At 45.3% G+C, this 21,449-nt stretch overlaps 1 protein-coding gene across 5 annotated transcripts in view; it reads right to left on the bottom strand.

The window, feature by feature from the left end:
* DOCK10 (dedicator of cytokinesis 10) overlaps window positions 1–21,449 on the bottom strand; it is a 2,208,289-nt gene that overhangs the window by 1,031,880 nt on the left and 1,154,960 nt on the right. The window lies entirely within an intron of this gene.

Here is a 21,449-nt window from a genome sequence, read left to right on the forward strand (position 1 = left end):
ACATGTGACAGTACGAACATCATATACGGCATCAAATGCCCATGTGGGAAATACTACGTGGGTCAGTCAACCAGAGCGGCGAAGACAAAGTGGAATGAACACCGGTCTTGCATCCGCAACTCCAACCCTAATTCAGCTGTGGCCCGCCATTGGGCCTCGAACAATCATAACCTCTCACAAATTCAAGTTTTTGATCCTTGAAGTTCTGACCAAGAACAATCCCCATGAGGATTTGGGCCTGCGCCTCAAGGCGCAGGGAGACATTTTGGATCGACAAACTCTGCAGTCTGGTTCCGAATGGTTTGAATGAAGAAATCAACTATCACTGTTATATTTGAGATACAGTACTCCAGTGTGCTTCCTATTGTGTATTTGACTACATGTTCCGAGAGTTCATACTAGTTCCAGGTTGAAACTTCGCTTTGTGTCACCTAAATCAGCCTTGCCGCATGTCTCGGACGCAGTCTGGGACCCAAGGTGCCACCCAAGGGTGTCACCTTCCGTGACGAGGCTGGACCTTGATCATCTTTAGCAAATGAGGTTGATTTCAGTACTTGCCTGTTGTTTATATTTGTATTTATGTACTTGCTCACATGATATGCATTTGTGCTCTCATGGAGTTTAGAAATTTCCCTTTTTTGCTGCCTTTACTTGCGCTTCAAACATGGAGTATTTCTTCCATTTTTATTACTTTTGTTCTTTCCTATTTTTTGTTATCACAATTGTGGACATAGATAGGGCATACCTCATAAATATTTAATGTCTTCATTTCCACAGGCTAGACCTGCTACATTACTTATTTCGTGACCACTCGCAGATGCAAAGCGGTCACGTGTGCTATAAAAGAACCGATATCTTAGCAACGGCTTAACGCGGCAGTCTGGGTTACTGCAGTGAAGCCACACACAGGAGGATTTGCACACTCTGTGTGCTTAAAGGTATTTGATTTATGCTCAACACACCGCTCCTATCTTATTGCACACACTCGTATGCCAGTAAAGAATGAGGTTTCTGATTTGATCCGCTCTTTTTTAGACTACTAGATTTGAATTGCTACGTGTGCTACAAAAGTACGGTTGTCCCGGCAACGGCTTAACACGGCAGTCTGAGCTACTGCAGTGAAGCCACACATAGGACATCTGCACCCTCCACGTGCTTAAAGATTCGATTTGTTACGAACATAATTGGATTTTATATTTACCCCTGCTATCTACGACATTGCTGTTGGCCCATCTCTCTGTGGGCACACACGCTTTGTTCTACACCATTTGCCACACCAATAAGGTAAATCTTAACTTCATTGCCTTTTGTTGCTATTGATTGACATTTCATATCACTTATAGGGTATTTTTATTTTGTCTTTTCTACTCACCATCCATTGAAAACACTGCTGATCGGTATGTTACATTTTCTTTTTATTTTTTACAACAAATGTGCTTATCATGATGTTAATGTGTTTGTACATGTCCACTCTGATTACTAGACTTGCCCGGAAGAAGGAAATGATTTCCGAAATGCATTGACATATTTCAGTCTGAATAATGTATGGATTGTGGCAATTGCTCCCTCACTAAGAATTCATTAGTGACATTTTTTGTTGTTGATTTGAATTTCTTTTGGATAAATAATCACTTTGGATACTCAACCATAAAACAGACTCATCTATTTTTGTGGCTAAGCATTATACATTTTGGATACCTGTTTATATCGCTTTGAACTTTGAACAACTACATACCCAGATTGGGCCCCAAAGAGAGCGGCTGTGTGACCTAGTATAGCTACTTGGTCTTTAGCTTCTGTTATTTTGCAGTATTGCCATAGATCTCTCTCTCTCTCTCTCTCACACACACACACACACACACACACTGCACACAATTGAGGCCATAACACCTCCCTGTCTGTCCCCCTTGTTCACGCTAATGCCTCTTGAGAGGTCACCTGTGGAATTCAAACTAACGCCTATCGTGTTGTTTTCAGGAAAGAGTTGCAGCATTCTTAGGAGACCTTCTGGCATGCCCCATTTTGACAATTCGGCCCACAATAATGACCTATTTACATTATCAAAGGCCAACGAGAGATCCAGAACTACTACATATAAAGTTCTATCACTTCCAGATCCTGCTTGCGCTAGACAAGACCGTAATGTTAAGCTACACAATGTGGTACTCATTCTCTTTCTATAGCCTGTCTGGAGCGGACTGAGTCTCCCAGATGTTTCAGCCCATGTTGTAAGTAAATCTGAAACAAGCAGTTGGTCCAGCCAATATACCACAAAGCCAAGCTCTTTCCACCAGCTTAGTATTGCTAAAACAACTTTGAGAATGGTTATGGCTTCATCTCAGGCTGCTCCCACCATTTGGACGGACCTTTATACTCTGCTATACATGTTGTGGGCCATCTTGATACCCTTTGTGAGCAGCAGGTGAAACCACCACTCGATAACGGTATGCTGCATCTTCTCCAACGCTACTGACGTGAATGTGCCACAGGCATAGCAAGGTTTTCCGGAATACAACGAAATACACAAATGTACACAGCACACAAACCCTTTAAGTAAACATATAAGGATAAAGATGCATTGCTCATATTGGCATAATACCAGACCTGTGGTGAATCTATAGGGACATCCTGGATGTTTTTAGATGTAACCATCAGATGTTGCCCTATTGGTGTCACACATTGTGTCTTCTGGGTCATGTACCAAAGTCTTTTATTCACCTTTGTATTACACATATTAGTCACTGTAGGTCTTCATAATCCATTTCATATATTGGAACCAGCACACATTGGGGATAGACAAAAATGTGAATTGAGATCTGTCAACAGAACAGTTGCAAGAACATTTTCCAAAATGTTTTGTGAAACCGATGTTTGTTAGCAAGGATTTGTTATATGGGTTGTAAGGGAAGCTTGCAGATAACTACCCTAGCCACACTATAAGGTCTAGTGTGAAATCTGATCCAGCATGAAATAACATTTTCTGAGGAGCAGGCCATTGGCATAGACCACACATAGCATGAGGAGATAGGCCCATGTCCATTGCCAATTGCCTAACCTGCAGTTCTGTGCATTGCTTCGATTGTTACAGACCTGTTCCTGACATCAGAGAAGAGTGGACATTATATTCTTTGATGTACAAGAGCATGTCAAACGTGTTGTGCAACTACAAATCATATGTATGTTATGCATAACAGTAAACGTCATATCTGTGTAACGCAATAGCCAAATGTAGCTTTAATTCATAGGTTTTTCTGGGGGAAGGTGCAACTCTTGGACAGGGTCTGTAGTTGACTTGTGCTGCTTCGAAATAAACAATTGTGGCATTTAGGACATCGTCATATTGAATTCTGCTACTTCTAGTCATATTTATAAACTGTATAGGAATTTAAAGTAGCGTGTGCTAATAATACCATGACTTTTAGAACATTAGTTGAAGCTATGTCCCAGTATATGTAATGAAGCAGTTAAGGGAATGAAGTGGGTAGAGATTTGTCTGCAATGCTGGCTTACTTTTATAAGGTAGTTTGCATGTTGGTTGGTAGGAGAGAAATCCTTTACCTTTGTAGGTGTATGTGGGATTTATATAGTGCAAACTTAGGTCAGAACCAATGATGACCCAGACAAAAAAGGGGGAGAATACCAAGAGAGAAGGATAGCGAGAACTCGTGGAGAGGTGGCCAGTTAGGAAGATTCATCCCATGGGGTCAGGTAAACATGTATGTAGATATCCTGACATCTTTATGGATCCTGCATTCTAAAATTCTATGTGGGTCCTTTTTTACCTCTCACATCCATCTCCCAGTGTAGCGAAGCACATTTTTTGTATTAGTTTGCCTTTCATCTTACGCAGTTGATACAATGAGTACCATGTAATGGGGTAATAGTAACATCTGCTATTTACCAATGCCACAAAGCAAGCCTATAAAAGCGCACATTTCTGCCTGATTGTGGGAGTGTGCAAAAAGAAACACTACAATTAAATACATATACATTAGCTGTGTCCGACATCTCGGTACTCACCTTTTTGGTGGGAAGTAAAATGGTTCAATTGTTTTTCATCAAATGTTTTACTGCATTTGCTTTTACAGCAAAAAGGTAGATGGCGAGTTGGGGTTAGATATATAGCTAGGTGGGAGTGAGGGAGTTTAGGTGAGTTGGGGTGTAAGGGACTCACCTCGCATTTTGCGTTGAAAATGCGAGTAAAACAAACAAAGACCTGGCATATCATAAGCTGATCTAGTTCCCTCTATGCCTAACTCTCTCTCTCAGGCCCCTTCTCTGTTTCACTATATGCCTCTGCTTCTTTCTCTGTAGGTGTGTGTTCTTCATATAGCATCAATCAGGGCCCCATTCTGCTTTGCCTAAAACCAAAGAGCATTGTGTGAACATAAGAATAACCATAGATCCTATGTGTGTCAAAAATGTTTGTGAGAAAAGGGATGCATGCTTTAATCCCTAAGTACATAATGCACTATGGGCTTGTTGCCTGTTAGAGTAGATTTCCCTTTTTGTGTGAAATTATCTCCATCTTTGAGTCCCCCAGCACTTTTTACTGGACTTCTAGATTTTTGACTGATTCGACTGAGTGGGTGGGAACCGTTTTACACACTCACTCATTCTTTTACTCTGATTTTGGGAACACTTTTTACCTCTTTTGGTATTTTGTTTTGTAGTCAAGCTTTCCTCCAACATTTTTGGCATCTACATTGTACTAAAGCAGCACAGAGCACTTTCTTTTCAGTGCTGCTGTGAGGTCCTCCTGCTTCTACTTTCTAATTTCTTCATTTTCCTGACAAACTCTTAGAGTTACCAGGGTAGGGGTCTCCTTTTAATCCTATCTGTGTTTTATTTTGCAAGATCAGCACACCCCACCTTATGTGGAGTGCTGAGGGGAGACATTGTATCCCTTTTCTCGCCTCTCCAATAACGTGTTCGTTATTGTGATGAGCTGTGGCAGTGTACCGTTTGCATTACTTTTTGTGGATTTTTGTCTCAAGCTCTCTTCGCAGTTGCGGTAGAGGGCCTAAGGGACACCATTTACCCCAAATGGTGGCTGTACCGTTTTAAGCGCTGAACAAGATGACTTGTCCCTTCTGATGTCTTCTTCTACCTTCTGGGTGTGCAAGGATTCTCTGGTCCCTTTGTCTTCACCTGGCTTCCCATGGAAAGCCTGCAAAGCTTCTCTGACTGACTGGCAGGACATGAAATGGTGTGAGGTGATTGAAAACTCCCCTGCCCTTTATGCCTCAGTGCACCTGACTGAAACCTGCTAGATTGTGGGGCTGGCTGTCCCCATTGAACAACCACCTTCCAGGTTTAAATGGTGCATGGGTCATGACTGGATAGATTCCAAGCTCCTGGAGCTGAAAGTCAGAGTCGACCACTGGAAGAACGAAGAAAGAAGGATACCGTCAGCAACTTCCTATCGACCGCCAGGGCCTCTTGAGTAACCACTGCTGCCCCGACCTCAACTTCTGAGCAACAGGGAAGATCCAAACACGACTTCCACCTTTGGACTGCTGGGCCTAACCAGTCCTAAGACGAACTACAATGTGTGCCATCTCTGGAAGAGCTGCAACCTCCAAGACCTGAAATTCACCAATACCCGGGACCTGTGCTGCACTGCTGTGCACTGCTGTGACCATCCTCCTAAACCTGCAGTGACTCAAGTCAGCTCCCCAAAGTCCCCTAACCAGAGACAAGGACTGAGAAACAGAGAAGAGTCTACCACCGAAAAACTGCCACTGGGTTTGTAACGATGACCCATGGCCATGACCACAAGTCATGGACAGTGGGACATAGTCCCTGTACGGTATAGTGGGAGCTGCACCAAGCTGCAGGCTAGGTACTGTGGTGTGGGTGGCTTGGTGGGCCTGGGTCATGGTTGAGACTCATGCCCTAGGCAATTCACCCATGACATGTATCCCCAACATGTGCCACTCAAAGCGACACAAGTGTTGCAAAGAAATATGTTAGTTAAGGACAGTTATAGTTCTTTCAAATATGTTAAAAGTGGAATTACTTCTGATTTACATACAATGTTGGAACATCATGAAACTTCACCAGTTATAAAAAACCATTGGAATTCACTGAACACATGTTGTTAAAGGGACATTATGGACCTGTGAAATGGAATGAAAAATCCTTGTTAAAGGGGCGGTGTGGTTATGTTGCTCTGATCAAATCATTTAAAATTCAAAGAAAAAACGTTGCTAAAAGGGACAAAATGGTTGCAGCCGAAAATCGAAAAAACCAAAGAAATTCACTAGTTATGGTAAGCTATGCAACAATAATTTGTTCCCCCTTTAAACAGCATTTAACATGGGGTTTTCTGAAATGAAAAAGAAAAAATGCCAGCCCAAATATCTAAAAATTGTCTGTTTTGATCGTCACAATTTTAGGGTGGTGATAGCCGCCCTATAGTTAAGGTGAGTCAGACTCCCATAGGATTCCTTCACATTTCTATTATTTATAACTATTGCTTCAAGTGACAGATTCGACAGAAATTTCAAAAATGATTGGGGACTTGCACCCCACCCCGCCCAGCCTGCAAAGTTTCATAAAGATAGGTTAAAAAATAAGAAAGTTATTAAGACGACAAAAGATTTTTTTTCCAACGTTGCAGCCAGGTCCAAAACATCTTGGGAACAAAGGGTTGACTCGCGATCCATGTGTGACTTGGGGTTATTCCGTGCAGCAGTTGTTTAAATAGTTTACGGAGAAGGGGCCCACTTCTCAAAAATGTATAGTTCTATCTCTCCTGGTGCAGTGCAGGATCATAGTTTTCAGAAATGAAAAAGACGCCATCTTGGTTTTCTCTCGATGCAAGAGATATTCGAGCTTATAGCCGAGGATAGGGGGAAATGAAACTCCGGAAAAAAGCTATTTGCAGGTTAAAAAACATACACATGCCATCAGGCTAGAGGTGGGGGTGGGGAGGTTGGTTAGTTTGCTCCAAGTAAAATTTGCGAGTTGGAGGGGGTCTAGGAACACTAAGCTTTCTGTAGCCTCCGCTATAGCTGCAAATAGCTGATATCTCAAAGCAAACTGTGTCACAGGAACAGAATGTGTTGTGGATGTAGGGGAGATGAGGAGGCCATCTGGGGAGTGGGGGGAGCTGGCACAGATGAGGGGGGCAGAACACTTTCTTTCAGCCATTTTTCAGATATTCGCGGCTATAAAGGACTACGGATAGCTGAGGGTATGTGTAGTTCAGTATCAGCAATTACTGTTTGTAAAAAAAATTTTTTTTATAGCTAGTGACGGTCAGGGGTGAAAAATGACTGACCATGGCCAGACCGATTGCCATCCAGGTCTCCCATCCATGCAGTAACAAGGACAGATCCTGCTTAGCTTCAAAGGGAGGAAGGGGTCAGCCTCATCAAGCCACGTTGCCAGATAAATGAGCTACAGTTACAAGACCACTTACAGAAACAGGCTGGCCCTTTTCTTGCTTTGAAGTTAAGCAGGGTCAGTCCCGTTTTGAAGCTAAGCATTGTCAGTCCCACTTACTGCATGGATGGGCAACCGAATGGGCATCCAAATTATATATATTTTCTAAACTGTGCTACTGTCAGTCCTTGAAAACTATGCACTAAGAGACCAATGTTTGTCTTTTGCTGAATTGCATTCTGGTATTTGCAGTCTCCAAGTCAATAATACAACAAAACAAATATTTTTACAGCTACTTTGAGTTTCCCATCCCTCCAGTAACTGGGACGAACTGTACCTAGCTTTAAAGTGAGGAAGTGGCTCCCCTCCTAAAACCATGTTGCCTAATATGATATGATATGATATGGCATTTGTAACGTGCCTAAACACAAGTGTTTCAAGGCGCGACGAGGCGGGGGGGGGGAACAAGGGGGAGACAGACAACGATCCTACTAGGCCAGGTATCATTCAGACCGCGCAAGTGCAGGGGTAGGGGAAGGGAAAAAGTGCAAGGGGAAGGGGAGGGGGAAGTGCAGAACAAGTAAGTAGAATAAAAATAAATAAATAAATAGGGCCAGCTGGTGGCAAGTGCAAGGTAGGTGCAGGCAAGTGCTGGGAGGGGGGGCTGTAGGGATTCAGAGACAGTCCCGCAGTGCAGGGGTTGCCAGGGAGGCAGTGCAAGTGGAGAGTGGCTGGGCCCAGGACCGAGGTCGGTGAGAGTGGCCCAGTTGCAGATTCAGTGCAATTTCAGTGTAGAATTTAGCAGGGGAGAGGGACAGAGAAGGCAGAGGCAAAGAGGAAGGTTTTGAGGTGCTTCCGGAACCGGAGATGGTTCTCCTCAAGTTTCAGGGAGGCAGGAAGGCTGTTCCAGAGGGAGGCCCCTGCCGCGGAGAGAGATCTACCCCCAGCTTGTTGCTTTGAGAAGCGGCTGACCCTGAGGGAGTTGGAGACGGATGAGCGAAGGGCTCGGGAAGGAAGATATTTAGGGAGAGAGAGTTGAAGGTATTTTGGCCCCAGGCCCCAGAAGGCCTTGTGGATAATGCAGAGGGTTTTGAACTTAATCTTCGCAGCCACTGGGAGCCAGTGTAGAGATTTCAGTCCTGGAGAGATACGGTCCCTGGGCTTGAGGCCAAGGACAAGTCTCGCAGTTCTGTTCTGGATGAGTTGCAGAGGGCGGAGAGTGGAGGCAGGCAGATTAAGATAGAGGCTGTTACAGTAGTCCAGCTTTGAGAGAACCAGGGCTCGGGAGACAGTGAGCTTCTGGGGGAAGGAGAGGAAGGGAAGAATACCTCTGAGGAGGTGCAGCTGGAAGTGTGACTTCTTAGAGACGTCAGATATGTGAGGAGAGAAGGAGAGTGTAGAGTCGAAGATGACCCCGAGGTTTTTAGCCTTGCAGGTAGGAGCAGGGAGAGGGCCAAGAGAGGCCGGCCAGAGAGCTGCAGGGAAGGAGGGAGTGGGTGTGCCAATGAGTAGAATCTCAGTCTTACTGGCATTAAGGCAGAGGTCATTGGCGGCACACCATACCTGGATAGCAGACAGACAGTCAGAGATGAGGGAAGGAGAGGAGGAGGCCGAGGGTAGCCTGAAAATGAGCTGGGTATCGTCCGCATAGCACTGAAAGTTGGGGCAGAGGTCGGCGATGCAGTGGGCAAGGAGTGACAGGTACTGGTTGAAAAGCCAGGGAGAGAGATTAGATCCCTGGGGAACACCACAGGTGGAGAAGAAGACGTCAGAGAGGAAGGACCCAAGTTGGACCTGGGAGGGTCGATTGGAAAGGAAAGAAGTCAGCCACGCCAGAGCCTGACCAGTGATACCCAGGTTATCACGGAGACGGCTGATCAGGATGGCATGGTTGATAATATCAAAGGCAGAAGAGAGATTGAGCAAAATGAGAACACAAGGAGTGTTAGAATCAAGGATGGAGAGTAAGTCTTCACAGATGTTCAGGATAGCAGTTTCCGTGCTTCTGGCAGCTCTGAAGCCAGACTGATGGTCATGAAGGCTACCAACAGATTCAGCATGGAGGTTAAGCTGGGAGATGGCCAGTTTCTCCAGGAGCTTGCCCAGGAAGGGAGTGATGGAGATTGGGCGATAGTTAGCCGGGCAGGAGGGGTCGGAAGAGGGCTTCTTAAGAAGAGGGTGCACAAGGGAGTGCTTGAGGGGGGATGGGAAGACTCCAGAGGCAAAGGAGTGGTTGCAAAAGTCAGCCAGGGCGGGAGCCAGGGAGTCGATGTGGTCCTTGATAGTTTTGGAGGAACAGGGGTGAACCTGTTTAGACGAGACTTTCATAGATCAGACTTGTCTGGAGACCTCGTCAGCAGAAAAAAGGGGAAAGGCAGAGAAGGAGGGACGAGGGGTGGCTGCAGAAGGGCCAGAGGAAGAGCAGGGAAGAGAGGGGGGAGGTGATAGGAGGAGAGTGAGGACAGGATGTCCTGAGTTTTAGAGATGAAGTGAGAGGCCAGTGCCGTGCAGAGGGCCTGGGAAGGGACAGGAGAGGTAGAGACTGCAGCAGGGTTGGCAAGCTCCTTGCAGATTTTAAAGAGTTCAGCCAAGTTGTTAGATGCCGCAGAGATGCGGGTTTGGATAAGGGCTCTCTTCTTGATGAGAACAGAGAGACGGTATTGCCTTTGGAGCAGGCGGCAGGCCAGTTTGTCAGAGGTTGAACACGAAGCACGCCATTTCCTCTCTGCCACCCTGCACTTGCTTTTAAGGGTGACGAGATCTGAGTCATACCAGGAGTTACATTTGGCTTTGGGCTTCAGGCGGATTCTTATGACAGGGGCAAGGATATCAAGAGTATCAGATATAGCAGAGTGGAGCATGGAGAGGGCTGTGTCAGGGTGGGAGTCAGCCGAATGGGAAGGGGGAGGCGAGAAGGTGGCAGCGAAAGCCTCAACTGACACGCGCTTCATGGGTCTGATGGCCGAGAAGGTGGGTGGCGATGATGAGGGTGGCTTTGCCTGAGGGGTAGGGAGGGTGAGGTGGGAGGATAGGAGAAAGTGATCACTCCAGGAGAGAGGAGTCGAGAGAGGGACGGAGAGGGGAAGGTCAGTAGAGATCAGAGCATCAAGAGTGTGCCCTGCAGAATGAGTAGGCCCAGCCGGGAGAATAGAGAGTGAGAGAGAGTCGCAGAGGTCACGAAAGAGTCCAGTGGGGGGACAGGAGGCATCCAGGTGGATGTTGAAGTCACCAAGAAAGAGGAGTTGAGTGGTAGTGGACAGGAGTGAGTAGGAGAGGTCAGCCCACTCAGAGAGGAAGGGGGAAATTTGACCAGATGGCCGATAGATGGTAGCCACGGTAAGGGAATGGCTGGGAGAGAGAGAGAGTCGGCAGACAAGACATTCAAAAGAGGAGTAGGTCTGCGTAGGAATGACAGTGGCAGGAATCCACTCAGGGAAGATAAGGGCAACCCCCCCCAGCACGGTTAGGCCTGTGAACGGAGAGGATCATGTAACCATCATGTAGGAGTGTGTCAAAGCTAGTGACAGAGCTGGCTGTGAACCATGTCTCAGTGAGACCGAGGACGTCAAGGTCCCGTTCCTCGAGAAGGCGACAGATATCAGAGGAATGCTTGATGGCAGAGCGAGAGTTAAGAGTGGCAATGTGGAGGCGGTTGCCAACCTTGAAGGCCTTCCAGGGAGGGGTACAGATCAGAGGTACGCCCTGCGGAGGTGTAGAAGAAGGAGGTGAAGAAGGAGCATGAGAGGGGGCAGGGAGGGAGGGTAGAGGCAAGGTAGACGAGGACAGAGGAGGGGGGACAGCAGGAGAGGAAAGGAAATTGATGAGGCGTGGGAAGCGTCTATCAAAGAGGTGAAGGTTGGCCTGGGGGCCTTGGACCAAGACGGTCCCATTAGCGTAGACATTAATGATGGCCTTAGAGGAGTGGAAGGAGGCCAAGAGGACATCCCAACGGGTGCCACCATTAATGGGAGAAGAGGAAAAAGGAGAGAGCACGGAGACCATATGAAGGGTCCATAGGTCAGGCGAAGGCACGAAAAAGAGGATGTCAGTGAGAGTTTCCTTAGAGCAGGCACCTTACAAGACCACTTAGAGAAACATGGCCTACGGGGGCTGGATCCTTCCTTGCTTTGAATCTAAGCAGGGGTGGTCCTGGTTGCTGCATGAATGGGAGACAGTCCACAGTCCAGAATGCTGTGTGTTTTCTTAGTTTTAAATGTCTCATAACATACAGCATACGTTTTTTTGAACCGTACTGCTGTCAGTCCTTGAAAGGTTTGCACTCAGAGACAATTTTTTGCTTTTTGCTGAATTACATTTTGGTATTTTTAGTCTCACAGTTAAGATGGATGGAATAATGCCACAATTGTACACTTTGTGTCTAACATAGTTCTATAAGGATATATACATTTTAGTGGCACTATGGTATGTGTAATTTTCAAGTTATCTTTAAAAAGCAGAGTATTGTTAAAAGCTAGACATGGGGTGAGGGCAAGTGAGTCATGAGTATTTATCCATGATGTGGCAAGAGAGTTTGCAATCCTGACACTGGTGCAGTGCTTTTCCCCTGATTGTTGCTGCTTTTCAGGGCACAAGTAAATGACATATGTGGGTGGACTGCATAACCTTTCTGCAGGGGGTGGACGCAGAACATAGAGTATTTTAAGGTTGGCAAGCTTGCTCAAGTATTTGGCTATCAGGATTTTACTCAAGTCGTCATGTTCCCAATGCAGACAGTTAATCACAAGACCACAAGCACTTGTTTCATATTGGGATTTAGTTTTCCGGGGAATATTTCACTATAGATTATTGGGTTTAAAAGATGAGCACCTTTTACACTTTGATAGTATATGTATTGGAACTTTTCCTCCCTCGCAAGACAAAATATCATTGGATTTGTAAAACAAGTAATGAACACCAGAAAAATAACCTCAGTGGAATGCCAATTTAACTACATTTGTATGCTTCACTTTAAGATATATGTTCATTTACTGTGCATATATTCATGGGTACCAGCATTTAATTTTCACTATGGGTGCAGAAAGTAGCTGGGCATATGTTATTATTGCAGCTGGTCATTTTTTTCTATTTCCGTGCTGCTTAAATGTGGTTATTGGGGGTTGTGTAATGTATCACAACAGTCACCAAGAGACCGGCCATGAAACAAGGGGCTTCGGGCACGCTGCTTAACCAAAGTGTGTGGTCCATGGCAAATACCACTGTCAACACCACCCAACATCAGTTTGTAATTGATGAAAGTCTTTGAGCAATGGGTTGCAATTGTTTTAAAATATAGAGTGGCCGTGCGCACCAGCCATGGCCAAAGGCCATGGCTAGTGGTTCGGTGGTATTCAGCCATGCCCAGCTAGTGGTCTGGTAGTGTTTTAAAATTGACAAAGGCAGTGTCCACTGACCATGGCCGAATACCATGCTAGTGGTCTGGAAGCATTCTAAAAATCTATAAAATAACAAAACCCTTGAAATTCAAAGACAAAACTTTAATTGGAGGGACATTAGGGTGAGAACTAAACGCAATGAAGCCTCTGAAATTCAGCTAAGGCCACCTAAACTTTGTGACTCCTGTTGCACAGCCTATGACCATAATGATGACATCACAGACCACATCACTGATGACATCACTAATTACATTACAACAGTAACTGGCATTCAGCATGGCCTTCAGCCATGGTCAATGTGCATGGTCAAATATATTTTAACATATGAATGGGTACTAGTCATGGCCTTTAGTTATGGATAGTGGTCACAACCTTCACCCATGTGCACTGAATATTTTAAAACACTAACAGGCTACCAACCATATATGTTTGGCCTTTAACAGTGGATACATCTTTCACCTGTGTACACTGTATATTAGATACACTGCTCAGGCACTAGCCATGGACTTTAGCACAATACTGGCCAGTGTCCACAATCTTTGACTGCATTTTCAAGCCCTTTCGAAAAGAAGCCAGGTTACAATCCAGGCGTAAATTAAACAGAAGCGTGTTCCAGAGGGAGGATGAGGTATACAGGAATGATTTCCCGCTTGCTTTCATCCGTTTGGGTTGTGGACAATTTAGCAGCATAGCATTACACGAACATAAGGTTTTAACTGGTTGGTAGGTATTGAATCTTTTCTTTAGGTATTCAGGAGCGGTACCATATACAGCTTTATGGGTGAGAACTGCTAATTTAAAATGGATTCTACCTTTAACAGGAAGCCAATGAAGATTCCTCTGGTGTAGAGTAATGTATTCACAATGTGGTACTTGCTTTATAATGCACACAGCATTATTCTGAACCACTTGTAGGGTATGCAGATTCTTTTTAGAAGCTCCTCCTAAGAGGGTACTACAATAATCCATCCAAGAGAGGGTGGTGGCCCTAGCCAGAGTTTCACAGTTTTGCTCAGAGATCAGAGGTCTGATTTTTCTAAGTAGTTTCAGATGATTTTGAGTGCTGTGGGTAATATTTTTCACTTGTTCATCAGTACCAACATTACCGTTAAATACTGGGCCCAGTGTTTTCACTTTAGACACGGTTTAATGACACATCCATTAAGCATGAATTCAGCGTATCTGTGGTCTAGTTTGGCTCTCTGTGGGGTGAACCAAAGAGCAGCAACTCTAATTTAGCATCATTCAGGCATATCCAGCGTTCCACCATCCAGTGTTTTACAATTCTTAAGACCTGATTTAATTTAGCAGAATCCTGTTCATAATTTCCGTCTATACTCAGCAGAAGCCGAGTATCATCCACATAATTAGTGAAAAGGATATTCAATTCCTCTAATAGATCACACAATGGTTTGACATAAACATTCAAAAAGGCAGGAGACAGACATGCCCCCTGCGGTACTCCAAAGGAGATTGGCACATAATCTGTCAGAGCCTCCCACCAGTGTCCTTCTGACACTCTTTCAGCCAAAAATAAGTGGATCCATTTGATGGCCCGGTGGAGCACTTCTCTGTCTTCTCTAAGGCTGCCGGTAGTGTACCATGGTCCATCAGGTCAAAGGCCGCTGATAAGTCCAAGATGACCAGCAAGTCACATCCTACGGAGTCCACTAACATGGACGTAGGACATGGGGAGGACAGGGGGGATAAATCCCCCCCACAATTTTAAGTGGGGGGGGGGGTGTAATATCATTTATTCCCCCCAGAATATGTGTTTGGTGTGTGGTGCAGGGATCTGTTTTGAAGTGGGGGGAGGGGCTGCTTACTGTGTAAGCTGTCCTCTCCCCCTGGCCCCCAAAGCATGGGGGCAATACTCTGGGGGCAAATGGGTGATCATCTGCACCCAGGGAAGGGGGCAAACAAAAAAAAAGATTTTTTTTTAAACATAGTATTGGGTGGAGTGGGTGCGTGTGGGACCACTAACCACCACAGATTTTTCCAAGGGGGATGGCCCTCTCATCCCCCACCCTAAGTGGAGGGGGGCACCTTATGTAGCCCTCCCTGGGGGCAGATTTCTGCCCCTAGGAAGGGGTACATGAGATGCCCACCATCCATTTGGGGTGGGGGGAGAGGCTGCTGCAAATATTGGCAGTGCCACCCCTCCCAAGCCTGGGGCAGCACATCCCCCCCCCTCGGGGGCAGATGGCCACACACATGTGCCCATCTGCCCCTAGGAAAGGGGCAAAACAAAAATCAAAAAAATCATAACTTGTTTTGGGTGGGTGTGGGGGTCACTAAACCACCATGGTTGTTTTTAGTGGAAAGGGGGGTGCCCGCGTGTGTCTTCTTTTTGGAAATTCATAAGGTTCTCTGTTTTCCTTGGTGGCTTCGACACCCTAGGCCTAAATCTGTAGGTTGTCCACATGAGCAAAATCTGCTTTGCCGAAAGGCTTGGGGTTATCAGTGGGTTAGCCTTTTTTTTAGCCTGGGAATGCGGGATGGTAGGACATCTCTTGTTGGTGGCGTGTTTCGGTGCGTGGGCAGAGGGAAATGTCTCTGAAATTTGGTGAAAAAAACACAATTTTCAGACATTTCACTCTGGCCACCCACTGAAACACGCCGCCAACAACACATGTCCTACTTTCCTGCATTCCCACAGGTGTCCCGATGAAAACGGTACCTCACATGTGTGGGTGCACCTACCTGGGCGCAAAGGGAAAAGGCTAACCCACTGGTAACCTCAAACCATTCGGCAGAGTAGATTTTGCTCATGTGGACAACATACAGATTTGGGCTTAGGGTGTCGAAGCCACCAAGGAAACCAGGGAACCCCATGCATTTCCAAAAAGAGGACACCCATGGGAATCCACAGAGGTCTGACATGCGCAAATTGCCCCGAAATGTATTACCCACAATCCCTGGCAAAGTCTGAAATTTGGTGAAAAAAACTACAATTTTCAGACATTTCCCTCATGCTAACAACACATGTCCTACCTTCCTGCATTCCCACAGGTGTCCCAACATAAACGGTACCTCACATGTGTGGGTGCACCTACCTGGGCGCAAAGGGAAAAGGCTAAACCACTAGTAACCCCCAAAGGGTTTGGGGAGACAACCTACAGATTTGGGCCTAGGGTGTCAAAGCTACAAAGGAAAACAGGGTACCCCATGCATTTCCAAAAAGAAGACACTGGTAGAAATCCACAGAGGTTTGACTTGCGTGAATCGGCCAGAATGTATTACCCACAATCGCAGAAAAAGTGGAAATTGTGTGTCAGACTTTGTCAGGGATTGTGGTTCATAAATTATGGGGCGATTCGTGCAAGTCAGACCTCTGTAGATTCCCACGGGTGTCTTCTATTTGGAAATACATGGGGTTCCCTGTTTTTCTTTCGACACCCTAGGCCCAAATGTGTAGGTTGTCCACATGTGCAAAATTCCTGAAAATCTGCTGTGCGAAAAGACTTGGGGTTACCAGTGTTTTAGGCTTTTCCCTCTGCACCCAGGTAGGTGCACCCACACATGTGAGGTACCGTTTTCATTGTGAAACATGTGGAAACTCAGGAAGGTAGGCCATGTGTTGTTGGCTGCGTGTTTCGGTGGGTGACCAGAGTGAAATGTGCAGAAATTGTGGGGTTTTTTCTGTCATTTTCCCGATTTCCCCCCAAACTATGGAATCTTTCCCTGCATAGTTGTTGCCTGACCTGCGCAAATTACCCCTTCCTAAACTTGGAATATTGTCTACTTTTCAGAAATGTATGCCTTTCTGGCTTCCCATTCAGCTTTCTTACCCTTTTCTTCCATTCCGTCCACGCATGTCCTATTGGACAAAAAACGCCAAAATCGCCTACCTCTCACAAAACGGCTGATTAGCATATCAAAATATGTTATTTTGGTTTCCACTCAATCTGTTGAAAGCCTGAAAAATGGCAAATCCAGCACAGCAAACCAATTGTTCCTAGCTCTTACAAGGAAAACGCCACAGGCTTCTTTGTACAACATTTTATTGCCATTTTCTGAAAAAAACCCAAATGTTCTCCTTTTTGGGCATTTTCTCTCACCCCCCTACAGCAAACTAGGATTCCTGGGTGGCGTTACGACCGCCTACATGTGGGAAAAAAGGGGCCAACTTTGGCCAAGATATCTCATATAACAAAGAAGTTACAAGGGATTGAATGGCAACATACCGAAATCACCAAAAAAGGCCTTAGCACTGGGGGGAAATAGCCACGGCAGTTAAGAGGTTAAGACGGTAAAGCCCCAGAGGAGATATCATTTGTAAGGTAGCTCAGTTAGTAAATGCTCCAAATGCAGATTGTGCACAGGAATATGTAACACCTGTGTTCAGCACCTGGCTTAATCTTCCGGTGGGATAATAGGCAGAGTGAATGCATTCAGCTTCCGATGCAACAGCATTTTCCAGGTCAATTGGTTCAGAAAAAGTGGTGGAAAACACTATTGTTGTCGCATTTCTAATTGGCAACATTTTTGTGCATTTTCTGGGTGGAATTCGGGAGCCGAGTGGACACACCAGGACCCCCTGTATTTCCCGCTCCACCAGACAAATGCAGCCTATAATGCCAGCATGGATTCTCAGGCTGGAAATAAGGAAAGGGATTCCTCAGGGATCTGCTTGGAAATTAAACCTGGTAAAAGCGGGCGGAATCTAGAGGAAGCCATTGTCAATTTTGCCAGCAATCACTAATTACGCAAGGTAATTACACTCTTCCAAAGTGGAAAAGCAATGTGATTTCACCTGCCTTTTACGCTAAAAGCTTCCATTTTGTGGCGGAAAAGTAAAAACGTGCGCCAATGGAAGTGGTCCACTCCATGCAGTTTACTTTGCACCTTGATGCTTGGGGCTTTTGCGTGATGCTACACATGTAATAAATAAATAAATACATTTAACATGACCTCAGATACCTGGCAATTCGTGATCAGAATGAGTGAGCATGGCATGTCGCTGGTAAGAGGGTGTCCTGTGCTTCTTGAGTGCGTTGGCAAATGCCCTTAATTGCCATCTCGCGTTAGGCAGGTGCTTAAACCCATCAGTGTGGATTGCGCAATAATAAGTCGACAGAGGTATTTCAAATGGCCAATTTCGCTCTTTGGGTGACATTGTAAAAGTGGGAGAATATTGCCCAGCATGTGCCACTTTCTCTGCGGAGTGAATTGTGCCCACCCCGAGGAAGAAGTGTGAAAAACCCACAAGGGCACTGTGCCCTGCTCTTTCTGTGTGTGTGTTCCCCACAGGGCGACAGATGCCAACTCAGACATGGGTAAGTCTCAGGTGGCAAGCCTGTACCCTAGTTGATGTGGCAAAGGATTCCAGACTTCTGAGGCTGATAACATTAGTAGCATTGAGTTACATGTCACAGGTATGTGTGATAAAGTTGCAAAGCAGAGCTGTTAGTGGGCTAAAGTGGGAGGCAATGTCTGCCCACCCTCAAAGGGTGCGTACAACCAAAAGTAATAGGCCCCTCCCCCCATCATGGCTGTAAGGGCCAGACTCCAAACCAGGACAAGAATGCCCTCCAATCATCCATGCCCACGAGTAGGGTGCCCCTCATGCTCCAGGCACCCTGTTGAGCCACCTCTGTGCTTTCCAGGTGATACTAAAGTTATTTAAAGCCAGAAGTCTAAAAGGTAATCGCTTAATTGCAGCTGGAAATTAGCTCCTGGCGTGATCAAAATGTCTTAACCAAGTGTGACATCATCCCCTTCATTTATAAGCAATATATGTGTTCTTGCGTTTCTTCATCCACTGAATTACTGTTAGAAACAAAGGCAAGAGTTGTGTCTCTTGTGTAGGCATTAGGAAGGCAGTTGCCAGCCTCTGGCATAATATGCCCATGTTCTTCCAATATTGGCTAGCTGTGCCCTCTTATGGCCAGGTAGAACCATTGTGGCAGTAACTGGCAAATGCCTTTCCCCTGCAGACAGAAAAGCGGAAATAAGAGGCCAATTCAAGACACGGAACAAATAGAAGTTATGACAGACTGCTGCTGCCATTGCTGTGTTAGGGAGAATATGTTGAGTGTTCAAACAAGGAGGTATGTATTAAGCAAGCAGTGAGACACGGGAGAGGCAAAGAAAGGCCAGAGGGGCTCTTTGAATAATGTAACAGGGCAGAGGACCCATGCTATGCCATCCTAGTAACATATGAGAGAATCAAATAGATCAGGCTTTGCAGCAAATGTTAAACGAGAATTGAACAGCTCTGCATTCAGAATAACAAAGGCAAAGAATGGCTAGGCTCTGAAGCCAGCATGAAATGGAATAAGAGGGACCAGACTCATCGTGAGAGGCTGGCCCGGCCCTCACAGGGGCGCTAGAGGGACAGCCCACATAGCGGGCTGCCCCTCTGGCCACCCCCTTGGGTCCACATACACCCCACCTACTGGGCATCCCCCGGGTCTGACACATCCGGCCGCAGACCTGGGGAGTTCTTATAAGGGGGTGGGCTTGCGATCGCTCATCCTCCTTATTTGCTGTACCCCCCCGGAGGACAGTCAGAGCAGCAACATCACACACCTGGTCCTTCTACTCCCATAACAGGGCTTACTCAGAGTTACAAACAAACAAACAAGATTTCCTCTTTCTTTGAAACACCCATCTTTCCATTCCAAGACACACACACACGTCTCCTTGCCCCACACAAAAAAAGTAGCAACTTTCAGTTGGTAGAAAAGGCTGCAACTCCTTTATTTGGCAGGAGTCCACTTACAGGTGATCTGCCTCTTAACGAGCTGGCGTCCTAGCTGTGGCCCACTGGAAGTCATTTTAATTTTCTCTCTCTTACCATGAGCTCATAGTCAGATGAAAAATCCAGAAATGCAACATACAAAGACATGTTCTTTGCTGCTGCATCCTTTAATTTTCTTTGGTTTTCTTTTCTCTTGTTTTATACAGTGATATTTGTAATTTAATACGTACTGCTATTTTAATTGTAATTTTGTGAAAAGTCGAGTTCTTTGACTAAAACACAATAAATAAATAAATAAATAAATAAAGCAAACTCCCCAAGATGTCCCCTGTCCCCCCCAGATTTTATGTGTCTCCTACGCCCCTGTCCACAATGTTCATCCCATCTGACTGTAGGTCCATAAGGGCACTCTAGTTACTTAAGTGGGGCCTAAAGCCTGGCTGTTTTCGGTGAATAACACCATGGAGTTCCAAACATTCTAGGAATTGTTTCATGGTGACTTTGTCAAGGTTTTTCAGGAAAAATAAAATGTTTGTAATTGGTCTAAGGTTTGATATGTCATTGGGGTCTTTGCTCGCTTTTTTGACCAGGAGTGTAACTGTAACCCGCTTTAGACAACCTGGTCCTCCCTCATGTCTAAAAGAAAAAATAATAAGTAGAGCGAAAAACAGGGCCAAAGATATTAGCATTAGCTAGGATGATCTTGGATGGGAGAATATCCCATCTCTAATTTCAGTCAATATGGCTTCTGTCTCTTATAGAGCCTCTATATAATAATAAGCAATTAAGATTAGAGCATCCAAAGTTTAAATGCAATTTTAGGAAGTATAATGCTGCGGGTTCATGAGGAACAAACAGTAGGACAGTAATTTAGCAGATAAAGCACTTCTGGAAGTCACAAAATACCTGGAACACTAATATGTGCAGATTTAGTGGTGTTTCCAATTCGTTTAGCAGATTTGGTTGCTTATTGCCAGGAACAGCTGACTGGATTTTCCGTCTCGCTGTAACAGTAGCTCGCTGCTTCACGGCCTCTCCACAGCTGCTCCAAACTATGTGTTGCAGCCCCCAAACCAGCAATCTCACCAGACTTGAGCTTACATTGCTTTATATGGTCACGAACGAGTGGAAGGTAAGGAGGAATCGACACTTAGACAGTCTTTATATTATTTTAAATTAATGCGTGGAGCGGAGGTGAGGAACTAGCCCACCATTCCTCTCAGCGCCAAGCCACACCACCTCGCCATTATTTTCTACTGGTCTGCACTGTACTGAAAAGATCCTTTTGGACATGCTTTTCCACCTTGCATCTAAAACGTATATAAATAAAGCACACCCATGGCATGCATGTAGGTTAAAACAAAATGTACTGAACCCGGAAAATGCAACCAAAATGTAATCTTCTGTGTTGCACCCGTTGGAGCATGCTATTGGCTAATGTGAGCAGTTGGTTGTTACATGTTCTAGAAAACTCTAAAGATGCATTATAAGCCACGTGCATGAGGTTTACAGATACAAAGGCAGTACTGAAATAAAGCCCTGCAGTATGCAAGGCATGAGACCTGTGAAGAGTGCATTACTTTCCGACTGCAGCTAAATTGAACAATTTGTTATACATTTTTGTTTCACTAACTTCAAATATGTGATTACAATGCACACTTTATAGTAAGGATTATTTTGTATCACTTTATAAAAATGGTTCATTCACATTCCCTTCATGAATGTATAATGGATATGCAGCTAAGGTGTAACAACTGTTTACTATTGAATATCTAATTAAGCAACACTTCAGCAATTCAAACGTATTTACAAACTGGTGTGTAATGTAAACACCACAACTTTCTCTGCAGTCGATCTATACAGATAGTGGTTAGCCAGTGATAAAGAGTTAATCCCCCTTCGTTGGACCTACTGCAAACCGTTGACACCCTAAGTGATCTCCCTCCCTTTCTCTGTGT

The sequence above is a fragment of the Ambystoma mexicanum genome, chromosome 10, assembly GCF_040938575.1.
Source record: "Ambystoma mexicanum isolate Mex_15411 chromosome 10, UKY_AmexF1_1, whole genome shotgun sequence".
NCBI lineage: Eukaryota > Metazoa > Chordata > Amphibia > Caudata > Ambystomatidae > Ambystoma > Ambystoma mexicanum.